Source organism: Saccopteryx bilineata, chromosome 6 (genome assembly GCF_036850765.1).
Source record: "Saccopteryx bilineata isolate mSacBil1 chromosome 6, mSacBil1_pri_phased_curated, whole genome shotgun sequence".
Classification (NCBI taxonomy): domain Eukaryota; kingdom Metazoa; phylum Chordata; class Mammalia; order Chiroptera; family Emballonuridae; genus Saccopteryx; species Saccopteryx bilineata.
The window spans coordinates 57,647,227-57,669,105 of NC_089495.1; the positions used below are offsets into that span (position 1 = coordinate 57,647,227).

The 21,879-nt window shown below is 34.0% G+C and overlaps 1 protein-coding gene and 1 pseudogene across 1 annotated transcript in view; one reads left to right on the top strand and one right to left on the bottom strand.

Moving 5' to 3' along the window:
- The window catches only part of LOC136308309 (serine/threonine-protein kinase PLK1-like), a 29,671-nt pseudogene extending 8,119 nt beyond the window's left edge, over window positions 1–21,552 (top strand).
- Window positions 1–21,879, bottom strand: part of GPC5 (glypican 5) — a 1,883,811-nt gene that overhangs the window by 562,929 nt on the left and 1,299,003 nt on the right. The window lies entirely within an intron of this gene.

Here is a 21,879-nt window from a genome sequence, read left to right on the forward strand (position 1 = left end):
GAATTGCCTTTCCTCTGGACAATTAGCTAAGTGAAAAAGGCACACCAAGCAAATCACTCCTAGGGATAGGAGTTACCAGAGAAGAGGATAGCAGTATGTTAGTGGTATTGATAGTCTTAGGCAGTGGGCTTGGAATTCTTTATACTTTGCCAAGGTGAGAAGGAGAAAGGAATTAGGTTGAAATGGCAGGAATGTATAAGAGCAAAGCAGTTTACAGAACAGTTTGGCATGGAAAGGGCAAGTGACCTTCTGGTGGGTAAAATGAGCACTGTTGAGAACAACCAGGATTGATCCATCTTTTGGGTACCCAAACCAAGAGGTACCACTAATCTGATGAGGCCTTTCACAGGAAGCAACTAGCTCAACTATACAAATCAGCGAAATCAGAAAATACCAAGCCAGAGAGGCTCCTTCCTGTTAGAGAAATGTGTGTGACAAAAACACCTTTCTCTTCCCCAAAACCCAATGTGTGAGCCATGAGAAAGCCAATGTTGGATTATCTACTATGCAGAGGATACAGAGAAAAACTAAAGTGCTAATCAAGACAATTGTTTTTGCCCCCTTTCTCTAATTCTTCCCTCTTGCCCCAACAATGGAGGAACCTGAAGCAAGCCTTCTTCATATTTCAGACCTCTCTGCCTGCAGGCTGATTAACATTAGAAACAGAGGAGATAATGAGCATGGCTATAGAAACAACACTGATTAAGTACACTGGCATAAATTATAATAAAAAGACAAAGGAAAAAAAAAGACAAAGGATCTGCCTCAGATAATATTAATGTCCAAGAAAGGGAGTTTCAACAGAGTATGTTTGAATTTAGTGACTGCAGAAATAAATGAACCATGTCTGAATCCCACCAAAAGAATTAACTGGTTTCATGAGTAATTGTTAGACATACTTAATATTGCTGAGCTTTGGTTACCTCATTTAAAAAAATGAGATGCTAGCATTTAGTCCACATCTATTAATTGCATATTGTATGCCTGATACTTTTCTTCAAACAGAAGGCTAATATATATATGATCAGAAGACCGGCAGTTTGGCAGTTTATTATGCAGCATTGCAGAAAGTTAGAGTCCTTAATATAGTAACTACCTTCAAGAAGTCAAAGCAAGGTAAGGCATACCTATCCTTTATATCTCGTATGCTACATGTTGACAACTGTATTATCCACTTGGGAAAAAATATCCAACCCTCAAAATGCATAAAACCTAATAATAAAAGCACACGTACAAATTATATTTAATTAAAATAACTGCAATGACAGATTTGTTTTCCATTTCAGATGTCACAAAAAAAATTGAAAAAAAGTCTCATTGAAGTCAGTTTTATAGATGAGAAAATTAAGTCATTGTGCTAAGAAAGGTATATTATCGTTTCGAATGAAGGTCTTCTTGCCTCGAAAGTCCATACTTTTCTGATTATATTATTAATCTTAATCTCAAAGACAAGTGATTTATTAAGCTAAGGATATTTGAAAAGAGTAAATCCAACCTTCTTTCAATGATGACATGAGGAACAGCCATGGTTTCTGTAGTGGACATTTTTCTCTTGTTTAGTTGCCTAGAACCTCCTTTGTATTATATAATCATGTCACAGCTGTGGTTAACACAGTATGTTTGATCAGTCATAGTTAACCCTCAAGCTTAGTCTCACATATATAAGCTAGAATAGTCATATTCCTCTGCAACTATCATTTGTTCCAGGGCAGACCAATCCAGATCTCCGTGGGACTAGCAAGAAAGTGGCTTTGTTTGTTTGTTTGTTTGTTTTAGGATCCCTAGATGTGAGGGTTGATTTAAACCTAGAGTTCCTGATGACCACCTAGTGACCATATGTTTTCTATGTGTAAGTAGATATGCCTAAAAATAAAGACATTAGAGAGAAAGACAATATGGCAGAGAGGGAAGAAAAGAGAGAGTAAAGGACAGGAGTGAAAGGGAGAGGAATACGGCTTGGGATGAATGACAGAGAGCTTCTGTAGCCGTTAGCTGGGCTTAGAATCACAGCATGTATGAGGAAAAATAGAGGTTAGAAGATGCATCTTCCCTAGCTATAAAATTTATTAAAGCAGGGTTATTAATTACCACGATGTGTCAGGCCTGCACAAAATGCTCAAATGTATTAGCCAAAGAAAAAGTACCTTAATTAATAAAATTCCTGTGTTCTTACCCAAACTTCCTACTGTCTTATAGAATATATAATTGTGTTATTCTAACTTAACAATAATGACTGCATCCTGTGTTTATGACTCAAAGATCAGAAAAAGCATTCAATAAGTGGCCCAAGACCCAGGTTTTGACAATTATACGACGTGTTTTTCTATCAATCATTATGTATTTCTAAAATTTTTATAATATATGACTGCTATTCAAAGATATTTTAAATGGGACATTTATTTTTCTGAGTTAAGTCTAATTTATATAATCCATATGTATGTTTGTATGTATATATATATACATACACATATATATATGTACATAAAATTTATCTGTAAAAGAGGTATTAAAATTATTTTTTATATTTTGAACGTTAAACCTTAAATTTTATTTCTAATTATTTAGAGGCTCACTCTGCATATGGACATTCATTATTCATTCTTAACATTCCGTCCTTCTCCCTCTCCCTAGCCCCCTTTTTTCTCTTCCTGTCTCATTTCTTCTCTCGACTTAAATAAATTCTAAAGCTACAGAAACCAAACAATTTTTAAAAAATTTTATTAACAAAATTTCTGCTTAAATTTCTATGCCACATTGCACAATGTGCTTCCATATCATTTGGTTCTTTCAACTATTTTGCCTCATATTTATAGTAAAACTATGCCTAGCCAACATAGACAGCAATCCTTAGAATACTGTGCTACTGTAAGTATAATAAACACTCAGTGAACACTGTACTAATCCTGCCCTCCTCCTCCTCCAGGAGTGCACAGAATAGTAGGGAATACAGAAATACAAACAGTGATGAAACATCAGAGTGAACACTGTATCAGTATCAGTACAAGCACGTTCCACATCTGAAGGCAACGCCGAAGAGAGTCATTCAATCTGGAGGCATTTAGAGAAGCTGATTTAAGAACTAAGGTTCAAAGGATAAAAACAAATTTACCAGATAAGACATCAGTAATAAAAGTCAAGAAATAAAAATCAAGAACAATTAGAGAATAGTTCTTTCTGCCCTTTACTTTATAATATTTTGACCTAAAAATTAATTACTAAAAAAAAGTATTGAGCTTCTATCTGTGAAGCCAGATAGCAAATAATTTTTTTATTTATTCATTTTTTTTTAGAGAGGAGAGGGAGAGACAGAGAGAGAGGAGAGAGACATAGAGAAGGGGGGAGGAGCTGGAAGCATCAACTCCCATATGTGCCTTGACCAGGCAAGCCCAGGGTTTCAAACCGGCAACCTCAGCATTTCTAGGTCGACACTTTATCCACTGCGCCACCACAGGTCAGGCCAGATAGCAAATATTTTGTTTTGTGAGCTGTGTTGTCTCTGTCACAACTTCTCAACTCTGAGGCTGTGGCTTGAAAGCAGCCATAAATAATAAGTCAATTAAGGGGCATTATGTTTCAATAAAAGTTTATTTAAAAAAATAGGTGATGGGCCTGACCAGGCAGTGGCTCAATGGATAGACCATTGGCCTGGAATGCAGAGGGCCCAGTTTCAAAACCTCAAGGTCATCAGCTTGAGCGTGGCGTTGCTGGCTTGAGCGTGGGATCATAGACATGACCCCATGGTCATGGGCTTGAGCTGAAGATCACTGGCTTGAGCAAGGGGTCACTGTATCTACTGGAGCCCCCAGGTTAATACACATATGAGAAAGCAATGAACAACTAAGGTGCAGCAAAGAAGAGTTGATGCTTCACATCTCTCTCCCTTCCTGTCCGTCTGTCCTTATTTGTCGCTCTCTCTGTCTCCCTCACTAAAGAAAAAAAAAATAGGTGATAGGTTGGATTTAACTTATGGACCACTGTTTGTAGTCCCTTATTATACAGAATTTATGTATAGCACAAAACAAAGAAAATGATCGTTAATTTTAGCCAGAGTTCTATGTACCAGTGGTATAATATTCTGAATTTTAAAAGATCTATTAAATTATTGAAGATTCCTTACTTGGGTCTTCTTTTTGAGTTCAGAATCTAGGTACATGGTTTATTGCCTTCTTAATTTAGTATGTCTTTTGGTAAAGACAGAACGTTCTGAAAGGCCTCTAATTAGCTTTTCAAATGACAATTTAGGGAATTGAATAAATTTTGTCATAGAATAAGTTAAGAGCAGGAGAAAGTATTTAAGGAACACTGGGGACAGCTCGAAAAAGCAATAATTCCAAGACTTTTTGAAGTTATATTATTCTATAAAACAATATTTTTAAGTTCCCTCAGTTACCACAAAGGAGAATGAAACTAAAAAGATATAAAAACAAAATTATCAGAAATAAAAATTTACTTTGTTATTTTTATTTCAAATAAAGGTAAAGAAAGAAATGGAAACCTGAGATATATTACTAGAAAAAAAATTATACTCTGTGTATATAAGAATACATACAAATTTTTCTTCAAGAAAATACAAATTAAAATTATTATACATTTTTATTTTGTAAAATAAACAATATATAAATTGTGGTAATTCTATTTCAAAAATATTTCTCCTAATTTATCTTAAAACTTTTTTCTCTAAGCTCTTCTAAATCACAGTATATTATACAACATTACAGTTGTATTGTTATTCTTTCTTTGTTTTTTATATATATATAATATATATATGTGTGTGTGTGTGTGTGTGTGTTAGTAGTTATAAAAAGCAAACAAACAAACAACATAACTACTAATCTGTGTGACCCAAAGATCTTTGGAAAGAATCATTTTATTTTAAACTTGAAGCTTGTAAATCTTTAAAATTTGGTTCATTAAATGCTCCTATTTGTGGGCCTTATGTATGTGGAATTTTGACAGTCATCCCTCCAGGTGTTTTTGATGCAGGTTATCGCACTTGGAGAAAAAGTTATACAACTTTCTTAAAATCTAAATGAATAAAAATATAAAGACAAATGTCACTTCTGCAACTCTGCTCATAAAATGCACTTTACTTCTACTTAGTTTTGATGCTCTAACAATACTACTTGGACACCTGTCCTGAGGAAGCTTTCTTCCAATGAACTTCATGTGTTAGGCTGTGATAAGCTTGGATCATAATTAGTGTTCTGTTTTTTTATTTTAATATAAAGTAGTAGTATTTTCATTTTAAATGTTACATTTTGTTTTACCCTATTAAACTTATGTAACCTCTGTTATTTAAGTTATAAGGTTTAGGATAGAAATGTAACAGACAAATGCACATTATTATGTGTATATATATATATATATTTGACATAGATTCTCAAAAGGAGTTACAATTTATTTATTCTAAAATGTTATATGTATTTTGTTTTAAATTTTATTTTAATAATTTAGTGAGAGATTGAATATACCAGTGGGCAATGGCTTGATAATGTACTGCAAATGGATTCTGACTTATAATCTGTATAGCAACCACAGTGGGAAGCCAACCACTACCTCTTCAGCAATCGGTTCAGAATATCCATGTCGCTATCTTCCAGCTTTTCTATTTTTGGTCCCTAACTTGAGCTAGGGCTAATAAATGAATGTAGTAAAGAAAAAAAATGACAAGACACAAAAAAATGGAAAAATATTCCATGTTGATGGATTGAAAGAATTACTATCACTAAAATGCCCATTTTACTGAAAGCAATCAACAGATTACAATCCCTCTGAAAGTTTCAATGGCATTTTTCACAGATACAGAACAAACAGCTCCAAAATTTTATGAAACCGCTAAAATCTCTGATAGCTAAAGAAGTCTAAGAAAGAACAAAGTTGAAGAGTTCTCACTTCCTAATTTTAAAGTTTATTATAAATCTATCAAAACATTACATTATTGGCATAAAAATAGATATATAAGTGGATAGAATAGAGTGCCCTGAAATAAACCCATGCATTTGTGGTCAATTTATTTATGACCAAAGAGCCAAAAATATGTAGTAGAAAAGCACAGTCTTTTCAATAAATTTATGTTGAGAAAACTGGGTAACCACATGAGAAAAAATGAAACTGGACCCCTTTTTAAACCATACACAAGCAAAACTCAAGATTGATTGAAGACTTAAACATAAGATATAACACAATAAAACTCCTAGAAAAAGACATAGAGCTTGACATCAGTTCTGGAAATGATTTTTCAAACTTGACACCAAAAACAAAGGCAACAAAGCACAAATAAACAAGTGGGTCTACATTAAAGTAAAATACCTGCACAGCAAAGAAAATCATCAAAAAATTAAAAGGAATGAGAGAAAATACCAGCAAAGCACATATCTGATAAGAGATTCATATCTACATCATACAAGGAATTCACACAAGTCAATAGTTCTGTGAATATATATATATATATATAAATTAAGAAATAGGAGAGAATCTGAGTAGATATTTTTCCAAAGAAGATATATAAATGACCAACAAATACCTGAAATAGCGCTAAACATTACTAATTATCAAGAGATGCAAACAAAACTACAATGATACATCACCTCATATCTGTTAAGATCACTATTATCAAAAAGGCAAGAGGTAATGCTGGCAAGGATGTAGAAAAAAAAGAGAAGCTTTATACAAAGCTGATGGTGGAAATGTAAACGGATACAGTCACTGTGAAAAACAGTATGGAGGTTCCTCAAGAAATTAAAAGTAGAACTATGATTTATCAAGCATACTCCTGGGTTTATAGTCTGAAGAAACAAAACCACTATCTTGAAGAAACCCTTACTCCCATGTTCATTAAAGCATTATTCACAATAGCCAAGTTATGAAAACAATCTAAATGTCTGTCAATGGATGGATGAAGAAAATATGAAATATATAAATATATATGTGTGTATGTATATAGTCATGCTACATGTGTGTATATACACACACATACATACACACATATACACACATACACAATGGCATATTATTCAGACTAAAAAATGAATGAAATATTGCCATTTGTCACAACATTGATAAAGTCAAAGGGTATTATGTTACATGAAATAAGTCAGAAAAAGAAAAACAAATACCACATGGTATCATTTATATGTGGACTCTTTAAAAACAAAAGTTTAATTCATACAAACAGGCTTGGAGGGTAAAAAAAATAGGAAGCATTTGGCAAAAGGGTACAAATTTTTAATTATAAGATGAATAGATTCTGAAGACCTAACATATAACATGGTGGCTATAGTTGATAACACTGTATTATATATAATTGAAATTTGCTAAGAGCAGAACTTAAACATTCTCACCTACCACCCAAAAAATGTAAACCTATGAGATGAGGGCTATGTTAATAAAGCAGATGGAAGGAATTCTTACACACAAAAAATATATATATCAAGTTATATTGTACAGTTTAAATACCTTTTTGTTAATTATACCTCAGTAAAGCTGAAAAATGCATACATACATATAACTAAATTGTGGTGATGGTTGCAAAACTGTAAATTTATTAAAAGTCACTGAATTGTACTTTGGGCTGATAAATTTTGTGTTATGCAAATTACAGCTCAATAAAACTGGTTCTGAGGGGGCATTTTTGTTTTCGCAAAAGAAAGAGAGAGACAGACAGGGACAGGCAGGCAGGAAGGGAGAGAGATGGGAAGCATCAATGTTTTGCTGTGGCATCTTAATTGTTCATTGATTGCTTTCTCATATGTGCCTTGACTGGGGACACTCCAGCAGAGCCAGTGACACTTTGCTCAAGCCAGCAACCTTGGGCTCAAACTAGTGATCTTTAGCTTCAAGCCAGAGACCATGGGGTCATATTTATGACCTGATGCTTCAAGCTGGTGTCCCCACACTCAAGCTGGTGAGATGGCGCTCAAGCTGGTGGAGCTCATGCTTAAACCTGTAACTTGGGGTTTTGAACCTGGGTCCTCAGCATTCCAGGTTGATGCTCTATCCACTGTGCCACTACCTGGTCAGGCAATAAACTGTTGTGTTTTTTTTTAAAGATTAATCACTAACTCTGACAAAGTTATGATACAACTTCTGAACTGGATAGAATACAGATCAGTCTCAACTCATTGGCACAAGTAATGATAACACAAATGCATTGCTCTAGATTTTGTACTTATTTTACTTTTGCCTCATCATGGTGGCATTGTGCTACTGTTAGTGCTTCTGGCTGTACTTAGATCCATGTAATAATGAAATATGTAAAGTAAAACAGGCATTACATTAGCTAGAGGAAAAAGTGACACATATCTCTAAGGTTGATCCTCATATGGTATTAGTTCTCTTGGTTTGGATTAGTTCTGAAGCATGTTATAAAAACTCATCAGTGTTTTTTTGTTTTGTTTTGTTTTTTTGTCATAGTGGTCTTGATAATAGCCCATTTCATTCTATCTAGAGTCTAAATGCTTCTATGCAGCTGATCTCTTATCATTAATTTCCATGATGCTACAACAAAAAGGTCAAGACGATCTTGTAATATAGTTGTTTGTGGAGACAAGTTAACAATCCTTCAGCAGTAAAGAGCTGTATTGCCACTGTCTGTGAATTGGTCAATCTCTTGCCAGTAAGAGAAAAACCCAAAGCGGGTGCTAAGAGGCTGAATATACAAATAGACAATGCATGACAGAAGAACTCTGACCCAGAATCCCTGTAGCAATCATCCCATAATAATAATAGACTGGCCAATCACTGGTAGGTTCCCTATTTGTGCTCCCACTTCTAATTCAGAAACAATCAAAGAAAATCAAACAAGTTCTTCAAACTAGTCACATGCCCTATTCCAGTTAGCCCACTTCCAACTTCCTCTTCCCAACAAGCTCTAACCAGAGTGTACTAGATGCTTTCCTCTTTTTTTGCACTATAAAACATTCTTATTTCTTGGCCTACCTTTAAGTCTCTAATGGTGAATTATTCCCTTGCTATATAAATAAATAGCCTGTTTCTTCTCATTTGGGAAGTACTCATTCATTTCCTCATTAGTAATGTCTTAATTTTTCAAAAAAGAAAAAAAAAATCTGATAGTTATATAATTAACAATTTTAATAGCTTATACCGGTCCCCCCCCCCTTTTGAAACAATATGCCTGCCATGGGTCTTTATGAATCTTATGCGATGGTATCTTTGAAAAAGTCTTCACACTGTTGAATAGTGACCTCTTAGTTCTAAGCTGCAATTCCTATTGAAAATTTCTTCAGCAAATTCTGAAAATTCCTCTGGGACTTAATGCTATTAACCATATTTCCCACGTAATGCTATTAGGCATGTCTGGCTGATAACCATATCTCTAATTCACAGAAACAATCACCTTTTTTCATCATTTTCCTCATCTCCATTACTTAATCTTCACATAATCACACTTCAGATGTGATTTTCTTATACATCTTTTATATTGCTGTTTTTTGTTTCTGACTAGTGTCTCATTATAAATTGCAAATTCCCAAAGGCAGAACAGAATTTCTTTAAATTTCAGTGTAACTCCCCACAGAACATAGCATAATGATTTAAATCCCATGAATAAGCATGTCATGCTGGCAATGATATGATGGGATGAAAGGAAGAACCAATTGATTGATTTAGAACTCTAAATATTCTTTTTCCAAATATTCTTTAAGTTAAAAGTCAAAGTTCAATTGAGTTCTAAGATCTCTCCAGACCAAATGGTTCTCAGATTTGGTACTTGGACCAGCATTCCCAGTATCACCTAGAAACTTGTTAAAAAGGCAAATTCTTGTCTACCTAACATATCCCCCTGCCCCAGCATACTGAATCAGAAACTCTGTGACCAAGAAATTTGTATTAACATTGTTACATGGTGACCCTGATATATGCTAAAGTTTTGGAACCAATGTTGTATAATGTTACAACTCCAAGAGTAGTCCATGGAATCAGAAGTTTGGCATCATTTAGGAATGTGTTAAAAGTTTAGAATCTTAGCCCCATCTCAAAACTACTGAATAAGAAACTATATTTTCTATGAAAATCTGCTTGGGTGACTTGTTTGCATTTTAAATAAAAGTCTGAGAAACATTGGCCTAGAGAATTCAATTGGGAAGAATCTATCAGAATTGTAACAAAAATATCAACAATCTTTTTTTTTTTAATCCAAAAGGAGTCTCTTACTGGCTGCACTCATAAGAGAGAGTCAGAGTCATAGCCTGACCAGGCAGTGGTGCAGTAGATAGAGCATCAGACTGGGATGCGGAGAACCCAGGTTTGAGACCTCGAGGTTGCCAGCTTGAGCGCAGGCTTATCTAGTTTGAGCAAAGCTCACCAGCTTAAGCCCAGGGTCACTGGCTCTAGCAAGGGGTCACTTGGTCTGCTGTAGCATCCCAGGCAAGGTACATATAAGAAAGCAATCAATGAACAACTAAGGTGCTGCAATAAAATAATTAATACTTTTCATCTCTCTCTTTTCCTGCCTGTCTGTTCCTCTCTCTGTTTCTGTCACACACACACACACACACACACACACACACACACACACACACAAATAAATAAATAAATAAATAAATAAATAAATAAATAAGTAAAAAAACAGAAAACAAAACAAAGAGAAGGAATTAGAACCTATTGACAAAGTGTTATTCTATTTTGGAACTTCTACTGACTTATTATAACAGTGTAATTTAACTTAAGGTTTGAATCTATACCATGTTTTTTGTTTGTTTGTTTTTGTTTGTTTAAAAAAAAGATTGACCAAGTTTGATTCTACAGTTAATAAGAGGGTTAATAAAATCACACATAATCTCAGGGTTTTGATACATTTGTAGGAAAACTGCAATCCAAGGTCAAAGCAGTATGCTATAATATGCTATAATGAAATTATTGAATAATTTTAAGAAAATCTGAGTGGCACTGTATAACTATTCAGCAACATTACACCAATCATATTATGAATTATTTACCAGTTCTATGAAACTAGTCTTTCTCCTTCCTTCACTGTGCATCAGATGAAGGAACATTATTGTGACCTTGGTTAGTTGTGGTGAGATTTGTGTCTCCTATAGTAAAACAAAACTGGCTAGAGCTGATTACTATTTTTCTATAGTGAAAATTTAATTAGAATGGATTTCGTGGAGTATAGAATTTTACCTCCATAACCTTCATGCTGTGCTTTAAAAGAATCTTTTTCATGAGGTAAGTTCAATAGCAGAATATTATCAGGGATATGAATGCCTGTAAGTTAAACAAAGAAAGGTTTATACTCATAGGACATGAATAAAGCAACTACCAAATAACAGAATACAGAGACCAAGCTTCTAAGAAGTTTATAGATTCATAGAAGAATTTGCCCCAGATTTCTCATTTGAGGACATACAGTCATCATAGGTCATGAGAATAGAGAGATTTAGTAACTCTTGTCAGAATTTACTGGTTTCAGTGGTCAATGGCTAGCATTTCTTTCTACAGAGAGAACATAATACATTGTTTATGGAGAGCATTAATATCAATTACATGGGAATCTCTGACACAATATTAAAAGCAGTGCACATTATTGTCACAAAGTGTGCTATGTATTTTTCTATTTTTGCTTTAAGTCTTTTTATAATTTTCCCTCTAAATACATATGTACTTTACTTTAACATATTGCAACTAGAATGTATTCCAGATATTCCTGTGGTGATCAAGCTGACTACATTGTTATCTATGCCTGTGAAGCATGCAGAATGTTAGATTAAGAGATTATTCACACCAAACCTATTGACTTTGCAAATAGAATACACTTGAACAACTGCTCTAAATTTAAAACTAACATGTCTTTACTATTTACATTGTAAAATAAACAATGTAAATCAATGTAAATATTCTACTTCAAAAGTATTTCAAAGTAAAAGATGGGGAGGTAGAAAGACAGATTTCTGCATGCACCCCAACAGGGATCCATGTGGCAAGCCCATTAGGGGGCAATACTCTGCCATCTGTTGTTGCTCCATTGCTCAACAACTTTTAGTGCCTGGGGTGGAGACCATGGAGCCATCTTCAGTGCCTGAGGCAAACTCATTGAAACCAATTGGGCTATGGCTGTGGGAGGGGAAGAGAAAGAGAGAAAAAGAGAAAAAAAGAAAGAGAGAGGGCAAGAGAGAGTAGTGGAAGAGGACAGGTAGAGAAGCTGACAGTCTCTTCTTCTGTGTTCCCTGACCAGGAATTGAACCTGGGAAATACATATTCCGGGCCGACACTTTACCACTGCGCCAATAGGCCAGGGCCAAGAGTTATAATTAATGTCAAACAAAAAAAATACAAGTTCAAAAGGAGATTATGTGTTGTAATGATGAGATTATTGTTTTGCTGTATAACACAATGAAGACACAAAATTAGTAAATAAAATATTAATTGAGTGCACCTAGTTTGGATAGCTCTTTTTAATAAAGGAACCTTTTAACATGAAATGTAATAGCAACAAAATGATTACTTAAGATCACATTGTTCAAACAATATTTCTTTATAGGTTGTCTCTCAATATAAATGTCCTCGGTACAAGAAAATCACTGACTTTTGGACAGAAAAATAATAAGATTAAGGATGATGACATTTAGCAGATTACTTCTCATCTCAAATTCTTTGAGTTGGTACTGTAAACCAACAAATAATAAAATAAATAATTTGCTGTCTTATTATACTTCAAATATATCACAATTAACAGAAGTTTTACTTGAAAGTATTATCTTCAGTCTGAGGGTAAGTAAATGATATCAAACAATATTTTTAAAAATTAGGTTAAAATTAATTCATTCATTTTTTTGGAAGGTAAAGGTTGTTTTAATTTACTTTTTCTATTATATTCATGAAATAATGTTATAGTATCTCACATTTTGAAAATTATAAAAAATATACTATTTTACTGAAGAGAATGTTTTAACTAGAATTTATAATCTCATGTCTCAAAATATTGAGGATTCAGTGTATTTGTTTCTTATTACTGCTAGGAAAAGTTATCACAAATTTAATAGCTTAAAATAAAAGCTATATATTGTCTCATAGTTTCCATGGATCAGAAATCCAGAGAAATCGGCCAGATGTTCTATAATTTCACAATGTTACTGTATTCGCCATGTATAAGAAACACCCTTTTTTGAACAATTTGGGGTCTAAAAACTGGGTGTGTTTTATATAGTGGTTATAGATTTTTTATTTGTATTTCCCGCTTTTTCACACAGATGAGGAGTTGAATGAATTTTATGATGGCTAAAACTTGAATTTAATAACTTTATGTAATACATTTTTTCTTCTTTAAAATTTTGGCCCCAAAATTAATATGTGTCTTATACATGGGGAAGTATGGTAAATCAAGGTGTCAGCTGGATGGTGTTCTAGAGGCTCTAGGGGAGTATTGATTTTTTACTCATTCAAGTTGTTAGAAGAATTCAGATCTTTGTGGCTGTAGAAATAAAGTTCCCATTTCCCACCTCAAGGTCATTCATATCTTCTAGTGGCCACTCATATTCCTTGGTAGATGGTCTTCCCTTCATCTTCAAAGCCAGCAATGGCAGGTCAAGGCTGTGAGACTCTCCTGCCTCTTCTTCCTTTACATCTCTCTGACCCATACTCCTGTATTCTTCTACTTTTATGGACCCAAATAATTACCTTAGGCCCCCTGTATAATCCAGGATAATCATGTTATTTTAAGATGTAACTTTAATTCCATCCACAAAGCCACTTTGCTATGTATTGTAGCATACATATGCAGAACACCAGGGGATAGAGTATGGGAGCCAAAATTCTATCTACCACATTAACAGTTCATAATTAACGAAGCAAAAAAGAAAAAAATAAGGATATCTTTAACAACAAAAAAAATGAGTTCTGAAATATATGTCTTGGTGAATAGGAAGATATGAATTTCCCAACAGTGTATCACAAACTAATCACAATAAGTACATATCTTTAAAAAATAAACTCTTGGGGGTGTTGAAAGTACTGATGACACATAAATTCAGTATGGTAGTTGCCTCCTAAAAAGGAAAATGCAACTTCTAAATATTTAATGTGAATAGACAATGCTTTTTAAAAATCATATCACACAGAAGTGTCCAGGAGTTCATTTTCTTTTATTAACAGAATATAAATAGAGGTGATTAACATGCCATGCTGCTATTATTTGTTTCTTTGTATCTTCACATTTTAAAGGTAAACCACTACTTTTTAGGTTTTAGAGAAAATGAGCTAGAGTGTCCATCCTATATTAAGGAGTAATCAATTTTGCTAACAAAAGCCTTCTTTATCCCATTTGAGAATAACTCTAAAGTAAAGATTCCCTGTGCATTTTACAACCTAGAAATTACAAATCTCTTGACCATTTAGTAGAAAATAAATTGAATAGTTGGAGTCAAATCTCAGTAGGTCAACAATGTGGTCCTGCTAAAATTCTTGCACATAAGAACCAGACATTGTCATATGAAGTAGGAGAAAAAAAATAGTTTTACTGGATTTCCACAAACATGTCCATGAAACATTGGTTTTATACCTATTCCTACACATTTTGTAGTTATTTATTATTTTTTAATAAGTTATCTCATGTTCATCTTCTATATGAATTTCTAAGTTTGTGTTAACCTCATTTATAGTACTCATTTAAATTACCAATATTAAGGCATGATACATAAGTTCACATTTTAAACATCATTTGGTGACAGAAGGAATCTTAAGTTGTAAGAAATTTCATCAGCCTTAAATTTGAAATGATGTTTTGATGATTCTGAAGCAGTGGTGAAATTATCTGAAGAGAGTACTTACTAAAGTCTTAAAAAGAACCTGCCTATAAACATTGATAGGACAATGCATAGATGAGAACCATACTACATGGTTTTTTTTAAACATTTGTTGATTTTCTTTAGTAGAATTGTAGAGTTAACATTTAAAAGTACACCATAAGCCTTATCCTGGACTTTAGCATACTATTTGTTTCGGTATCTTGAGAAATTATACTATAAAAGGCAATTCTAATTACTACCTATAATACATACAACACTTACAAAAGGTAAGAAAATAAAATATTAATGGTAAATGCTTATTCATTAAACTGCACAGACTTTTATGATGGGATCTTCTGAGGTTTGCTGATATCACTGATTTAAATTCATTTTTATAGAGGTTTATTGAGTGGATAGCTTAAGATTTATAAACCAGTTTTTCTGGAATAGTTTATAGTACTCATAGTCACAGTTTTATTCATTCAGGCTTTGTTTATTGAGCACACACTCGATTCTGTATACTATGCTGAGTACCAAAGGGATACAGCAACAATAAAATCATTTAAAAAAGCTCTAAAGATGTATTATGATATCACAGTTTTTATATCAGAGTATAATATTTAACTATGTTATCTTTCTACTTATTATAGTCTTTTTGAGGGCAGAGATTGTGTCTTGCATATTATTACTTCATCCCAGGCCTATCCCAATACTTTGTAAATCTTCAGCAAATCTTACCTTGATGAATTTGTTTCATCTATGATTGTTCCAAATTTTACCTATGCAAATAACAGCAAAATAGTGTACAGATTGAGAGGAATCAATGGAGTAAGTTCATGCTTGATTCAAACACAGTTTTTCTTCTCATACATAGAAAACATGAACAGAAAGCCAATAATTACACTTTTTCCTAGAAAACTATAGAGAATTCTTTATTAAAAAATGTGTGGATTCCTGGTCAGAGCACACAAGAAAAGCACTCATCTACTTCTCCACCCTTCCCCCTCTCCTTTCTCTCTATCTCTCCCACCCCCAGGCTTTATTGGAGCAAAGTTGGCCCAGGAGCTGAGGATGGCCCCATGGCCTCCACCTCAGGCGCTAGAATGGTTCCAGTTGCAACGGAGCAATGCCCCTGATGGGCAGAACATCGCCCCCTAGTGGGCCTGTTGAGTGGATCCCGGTGGCTTGCACATGGGAGTCTGTTTCTCTGCTTCCCTGCTTCTCACTTAGAAAAATACAAAAATAAAAATGTGTATGTCTGGCTTTAGTTTGCTCTAATGAATTGGATGCCAGACTTTCAAATGTACACAAAATTAATATCAAGTGACTAAAGGTAGTTTGAATTCTAATTCACTCATAATTTAATTCAAATAATTACTATAACAAATTTCATAATTCAGACTAATATTTCAAAGTGGCACTTCCAAATTTTAAGTTTTAAGATTCTACTTAAATTTTAGAGTTTTGTTTTGTGGCAAAGGGTATTGCGTTCAGCTTATTGGTAATACTAAGAAGTTTTTATGTAATGAACTTAAATGCTATATGGTACTGTTGACCATACCCACAAATATAACTGCCTTATCACCTCATGAAAAGTGTCTGGAAATTTTCATACTTGCTGCCCTCATTTCTAGCACTGAGGAAAACTCAGCATTTGGCTATTCATTATATTCCATTGCAGGTCAAAAAGAGCAATTGTGTTTTTCATAAAATTGCCTGGCATGTTAAAGACAAAACCTCCCTCTCACTTTCTCAGGTCAAACCAATTACATACAGATACAAATCTAGAGTTTGTTAATCTTAAAGTTGAAGTAAAAAGCTAAAAAAAAAACCCTGAAAAAACAAAAAAGTCCTAAAAATATCTATTTTCAAAATAAAAATAGTAATATCAACTAACTTTGTTAAATAATGAATAAGATATCAATCTAAAACTTTTATCACTCATATAAGAAATGTAAAAAGTGACTATAGTTTGAACAGGGAAAAAATCACATAACAAAATGCTTTAGCTATTGAAAATATTGGTAAACATATCCATTAGATTGCAAATGCTTTAGAAGAGTTTTGTGGCAACAAGAGTTTCTATGTAAATGATTCAATGACCTTCTAGAATATCACTCTTGATGACTACATAATAATTCAAAGTACATATGGTTTATGTGTGATATTGACAAAATTGTCTTCCACATCATATAAAATATGGATAAATTAAGTCTCACAGCTATAATAATATCACTCTGTTATTATAGAAGCAAGTAGCCTAATGCCACCAACTTTCTAAGAGTTTACTGATTAATGGGTTTACCTTTTTTTTTGCATTTTTATTTGGTTGTTTCTTTGTGTGCATTACTAGTATAGACTGACATGTGGCAACAGAATGCATGGATTATTAATATAACTGTCCTGTCTGAAATGGGTGTAAAATGATGATTCATTATTGAGAAGTTCAAACTATGCTTTGAAGTAAAATAAATAATACTAAAAGTGTGCCAAGTAAACTGCAAATTAATTATGTTTGCAATATGTCAATCCCCAAATCTTCTACCTTATTTTTCAAATAACAAATTTGTATTTACTTCTGTGATATGTGCGCTAGCCTTGAGGTGTTAAGACCATGTCTGAATAATAACGCTATCAGCGTTTCAATCAAAAAATGAAATTTTTGTTGATGCCTCAGCAACATTTTTTCTTAGGTGTAATGTTGAATGTAATAGGTATAGGAAATAAAAGTAATCCTCTGTCTTTCTCTCTGACACATATTTAATAGAACAGCAGTAGCTAAAATGCTGGTGGCCTTAACTTTGAATTGAAATGTCAGATATAGCACTCAAGTATGAGTATATCTGTTCAGACACTACATTTTTTAAAAAATAAAGCCAATATGACTCATAAAAAGATGTACTCAACGTATAAGTATTTCAGAAGTAATCTAAATGGTGCAATAATGTTGATTTTATTGTAGCTTGCTATTACTTATGTTTGCCTATGTCAAAGAAACTTATTCATGAGACATTCATACCTACAAGGTACTGAGTTGCTAACTAAATTTAAAAAAATATTTTTAATTAAGTATAAAATTTCTCTGATTATAGAGATAAAAATAAAGGAGTGAACCAGCAAGATCAGAACTAGAACATAACCTTTTTAATAATTAAAAGCTTGGTTTGCTGTTATAATATTTTTATGTATTTTATGTATATAATATACTTGACTTTATATCATTATTACTCTGGGAATTAATCCTTCAATTGCTTACTCTTTATCCTCACAGATTTGATGAAGGGGATAATAAAATAGGTAAGCATTTTACCTATAAGAAGACATTATAAATTTATTTAGGGTCAATGCCAAGTCCTTTATTAGCAAAATAAAATAAAATAAAAAAGATAAAAATACACTTCCAAAATTAATGTTGAATCTTAAAAGAATTGTATCACAACCTCAAAATCTAAATAATGTCGTCTACAACTTATTAAAATTAGGAAAATATAATTTTAAAACCAAGTTCACACTTGTCATATTCAGAAATAACTCAGGGCCCATTTTGTGTTTCCAACATTCAGGAAATACTGAATACCTAACAATATGCTTATTACAGGCCTGACCTGTGGTGGCACAGTGGATAAAGTGTCGACCTGGAAATGCTGAGGTCGCCGGTTCGAAACCCTAGGCTTGCCTGGTCAAGGCACATATGGGAGTTGATGCTTCCAGCTCCTCCCCCCTTCTCTCTCTCTGTCTCTCCTCTCTCTCTATCCCTCTGTCTCTCCCTCTCCTCTTTAAAATGAATAATAAAAAAAAGTTTTAAAAAAATGTTTATTACAGTATTTCACACTGTAGAGCAAAAGATGAATGAGCCTACATTCCACTAAACCCTATAGGGTATCTTTACAGAATATTATTCATGTGTTACTCTGAATTTCACAATTTAACAAGCTAGATTTCTAATTTCAAATTAAGTTTATTAAAATATTTCTCAGCTCCTCTTTTAAAATATTTTCCATTTCTTTCCCAGGCATGCACATGTTTTCCTCTTCCTTTCTGAACCTATGGAGAATAATTAAAAGTACTGTTTTGTTGCCCTTGTCTACAAGTTCCAACATTTTTTCTGTTGATTTTTATTTACTTACTTATCCCTTTAATATAAATAAAATTTTTTCTGTTTCTTAGGTATTTATGATTGAGCGTTGGACATTGTATATTTTATACTGTTGCTGGATTTTGCTAAATCTTTTAAAAGCGTGTTCACTTTTGGTCAGGCATGTAATTAAGTTATTTAAAATTAGTTAAATGCTTTCAAGGTTCAAGGCTTGCTTTTAAGTTTTATAACTAGCTTTAGTCTAGGTTTAACCACATTGATAAGACAATAAGCTTCTGATAATTGTAAAATCCATGCATTATAAGGTTTCTACTCTATGTGGTGAGAACAGGACCTATTCCATTGGTTTTCTCATGTACCTGCAATTAGTACTGAGCCAAAAGTTTGAGGGAACACCCTATTCAAATTTGCTCTCTCTCGCTATTTAACTTCCTCCTCTCTAGTATTCTCTTCACAAATTCTAACAATCTTCATTTCTATAAACCTTGGTCTCTGCTACCTCAACTTGGTGCGAGTGCAAGGCTCTGTTTAGGTTCCTTTTTCTATCCAATGGCCTGGGAACTCTGGGCAGTGAACTGAAGTACCTAAAGGTCTTACCTTGTGCATTTCCCTTCCCTCTGCCTTTTTCCCATTGTATGGAAACATATCATCTACTGTTCTATTAGTTGTTTAAGCCAGGACGCTAACCCTGTTCATTGTTACTCTATCTTGGGCAGAAGTAGAAGCACTCCCCAAGTTTTAATAATTACATTTTTTAATTAGAGCACAATTGGTCTTAAATTAATATAACAGTCTGCTACTTCTAGCAAACGTATTTTTTAAATGTAAGACAAATGTAAGAATTGAGCAATGGGTTTCCAAGCCTGTCAAATGTTTCCTGTGAGTTATCAACACCTTTTAGGACTTGTACTTGGGTTCCTGGTGATTAGAGAAATCAAAAGATCATCAAAACCCATCCCCCTGCTGGGATGAACTGAATAATTGAATTTTCAAAGGCAGACAAAGAATTGCCAGTGATGATACAATAACTATATAATCTTACTTTATCACTAAATTGGTGACTGCTATTGTCTTGGTCAATTTCTTTCTTAATGGAACTAAATCAAATATTTTTGCAACTTTTGATAAAGACTGAAAACAGATAGTTATAGTCCCTTTGTGGTCATATTAAAAGTACTTTATCCACAAATTTTTCTTGACTATTTCTGACTTTCTTCTGTACAATAACAATATCCACATTAAACCAGTTTTATTATTTATATACTGTATATAATGAAAAATAATTCCTTACAGTCTAATAAAAAGAAGAAATAATCACAAATACCTATATAGATTTATAAATATTGAATTTTTATTTTTCAGTCTTGAAAATCCAGTTATGTTTAAACAAACCACAAAATCTCTAAGAGCTCTTAAATTTTCAAGATGAATAATTTCTTTTCAAATAGAATCTATATATACACATACACACATATACATAATACTAATTTAATAGCATGTCAATTTTAAAAACATTAAATGCTATCAAACCAGAGATTTGAGCTAGTGTTTATAAAATACTTCAGTCTGATCACTACTTCTCAAAGAGCTAACTCAAATGTAGGGAGGGCACTTAGTGCCATCTCCATTATTAGTCACTTTTTTTCTCTTTTTTTTAAATTTAATCAGAGCCCAAGGTAATCCAAACTGACATGTCTAAACATATTTGCATGTATATGCATATAATATCACTGGAATGATTCAAAAAATTCTAAAAAAACTGCCTCCCAGAAGAAGCACATTAATCCTGTGGCCCCTTCCCTCATTCAGAGGACACTTCAAACAGACCCCATTGGCCACCCCACTATCCACAAGCTGCTCAACACGTTTTTTACTTCTAGCTACATCCCTACCTGTCTCCTGAACACCTGCCTCACCATTCCACCCAGGGTATCCATTGCTTCCAGCAGCCTGGACCCCAATAACAAGAAGCAACTCTTAGTCCTCAATGAAGGCATGGAGAATCCCCCATGTCTGAGCAGTCCAGGAGATCAGTGAGGCAGTTGACTCCCATCTCGGTGACATGCTACAGCAAGTAGGCAGCATCAGTGTCTACAAGCCCTCACACCAGGGCTAGTGAGGCAAGAGGAGGTGAGGATCCCACCTACATCCTCATCTTCTAGGTCAGCAAGTGGGTGAACTACTCGGATGAGTATAGCCTCAGGTATCAACTGTGTGACAACACCATGGGTGTGCTCTTCTGTGACTCCACGTGCCTTATTTACTATGACAGTGACAGTCTGATGTACACAGAATGTAATTGCACAGTGTCTTATTTCACTAGGAATTCCCATCCCAACTCCTTAATAAAGAAGATCACCCTCTTTAGGTATTTCTATAACTACATGAGCGAACATTTGTTGAAGGCGGGGCCAGTGTCATGTCATGGAAAGATGATGAGTTGGCCCAGCTGCTCTACCTGCGTACCTGGTTGCACACCCTCAGTGCCAACATTCTGCACCTCAGTAATGGCTTTGAGAAGATCAACACCTTTCGGACTACACCAAACTCGTCCTCTGTCCACTGATGCCTGCTGTGACTTAAGTCAGTGAGAAATGAAACTTCAGTATGTGCCTCCTGGAGGCATGCTGCTCCTCCAAGGAGCTGGCCAGCCGGCCCCAACATGCCCGCATTGTGGTGGACAAGCTGCTAAGTTCATGCTCAGCCACCAATTGACTCAAGACCTCCTTGTAGGCCTCTCCTGTCTGAATGGTGCCCCCAGTAACCCAACCCACACCTTGGCCTACTCTGGTTAGCTTTCATGGTACTAGTTTTTATACTTAGCTGAGGGAACCATTGCAGATGGGCTGCTATGTAATTTATTTTTGTATAAGCTGGCATATGCGTTCATGGTCCCTCTCTTTCCTCTCAACCCACCATATGTACAGAATAGTGCTGTTGGGTTCAGGACTGGCTTTCCTTGCCTTTATTCACATTAAACACATTACAATCTTTCTCTCTTTTTTGTATTTTTCCACAGTTAGAAGTGGGGAGACAGACAGA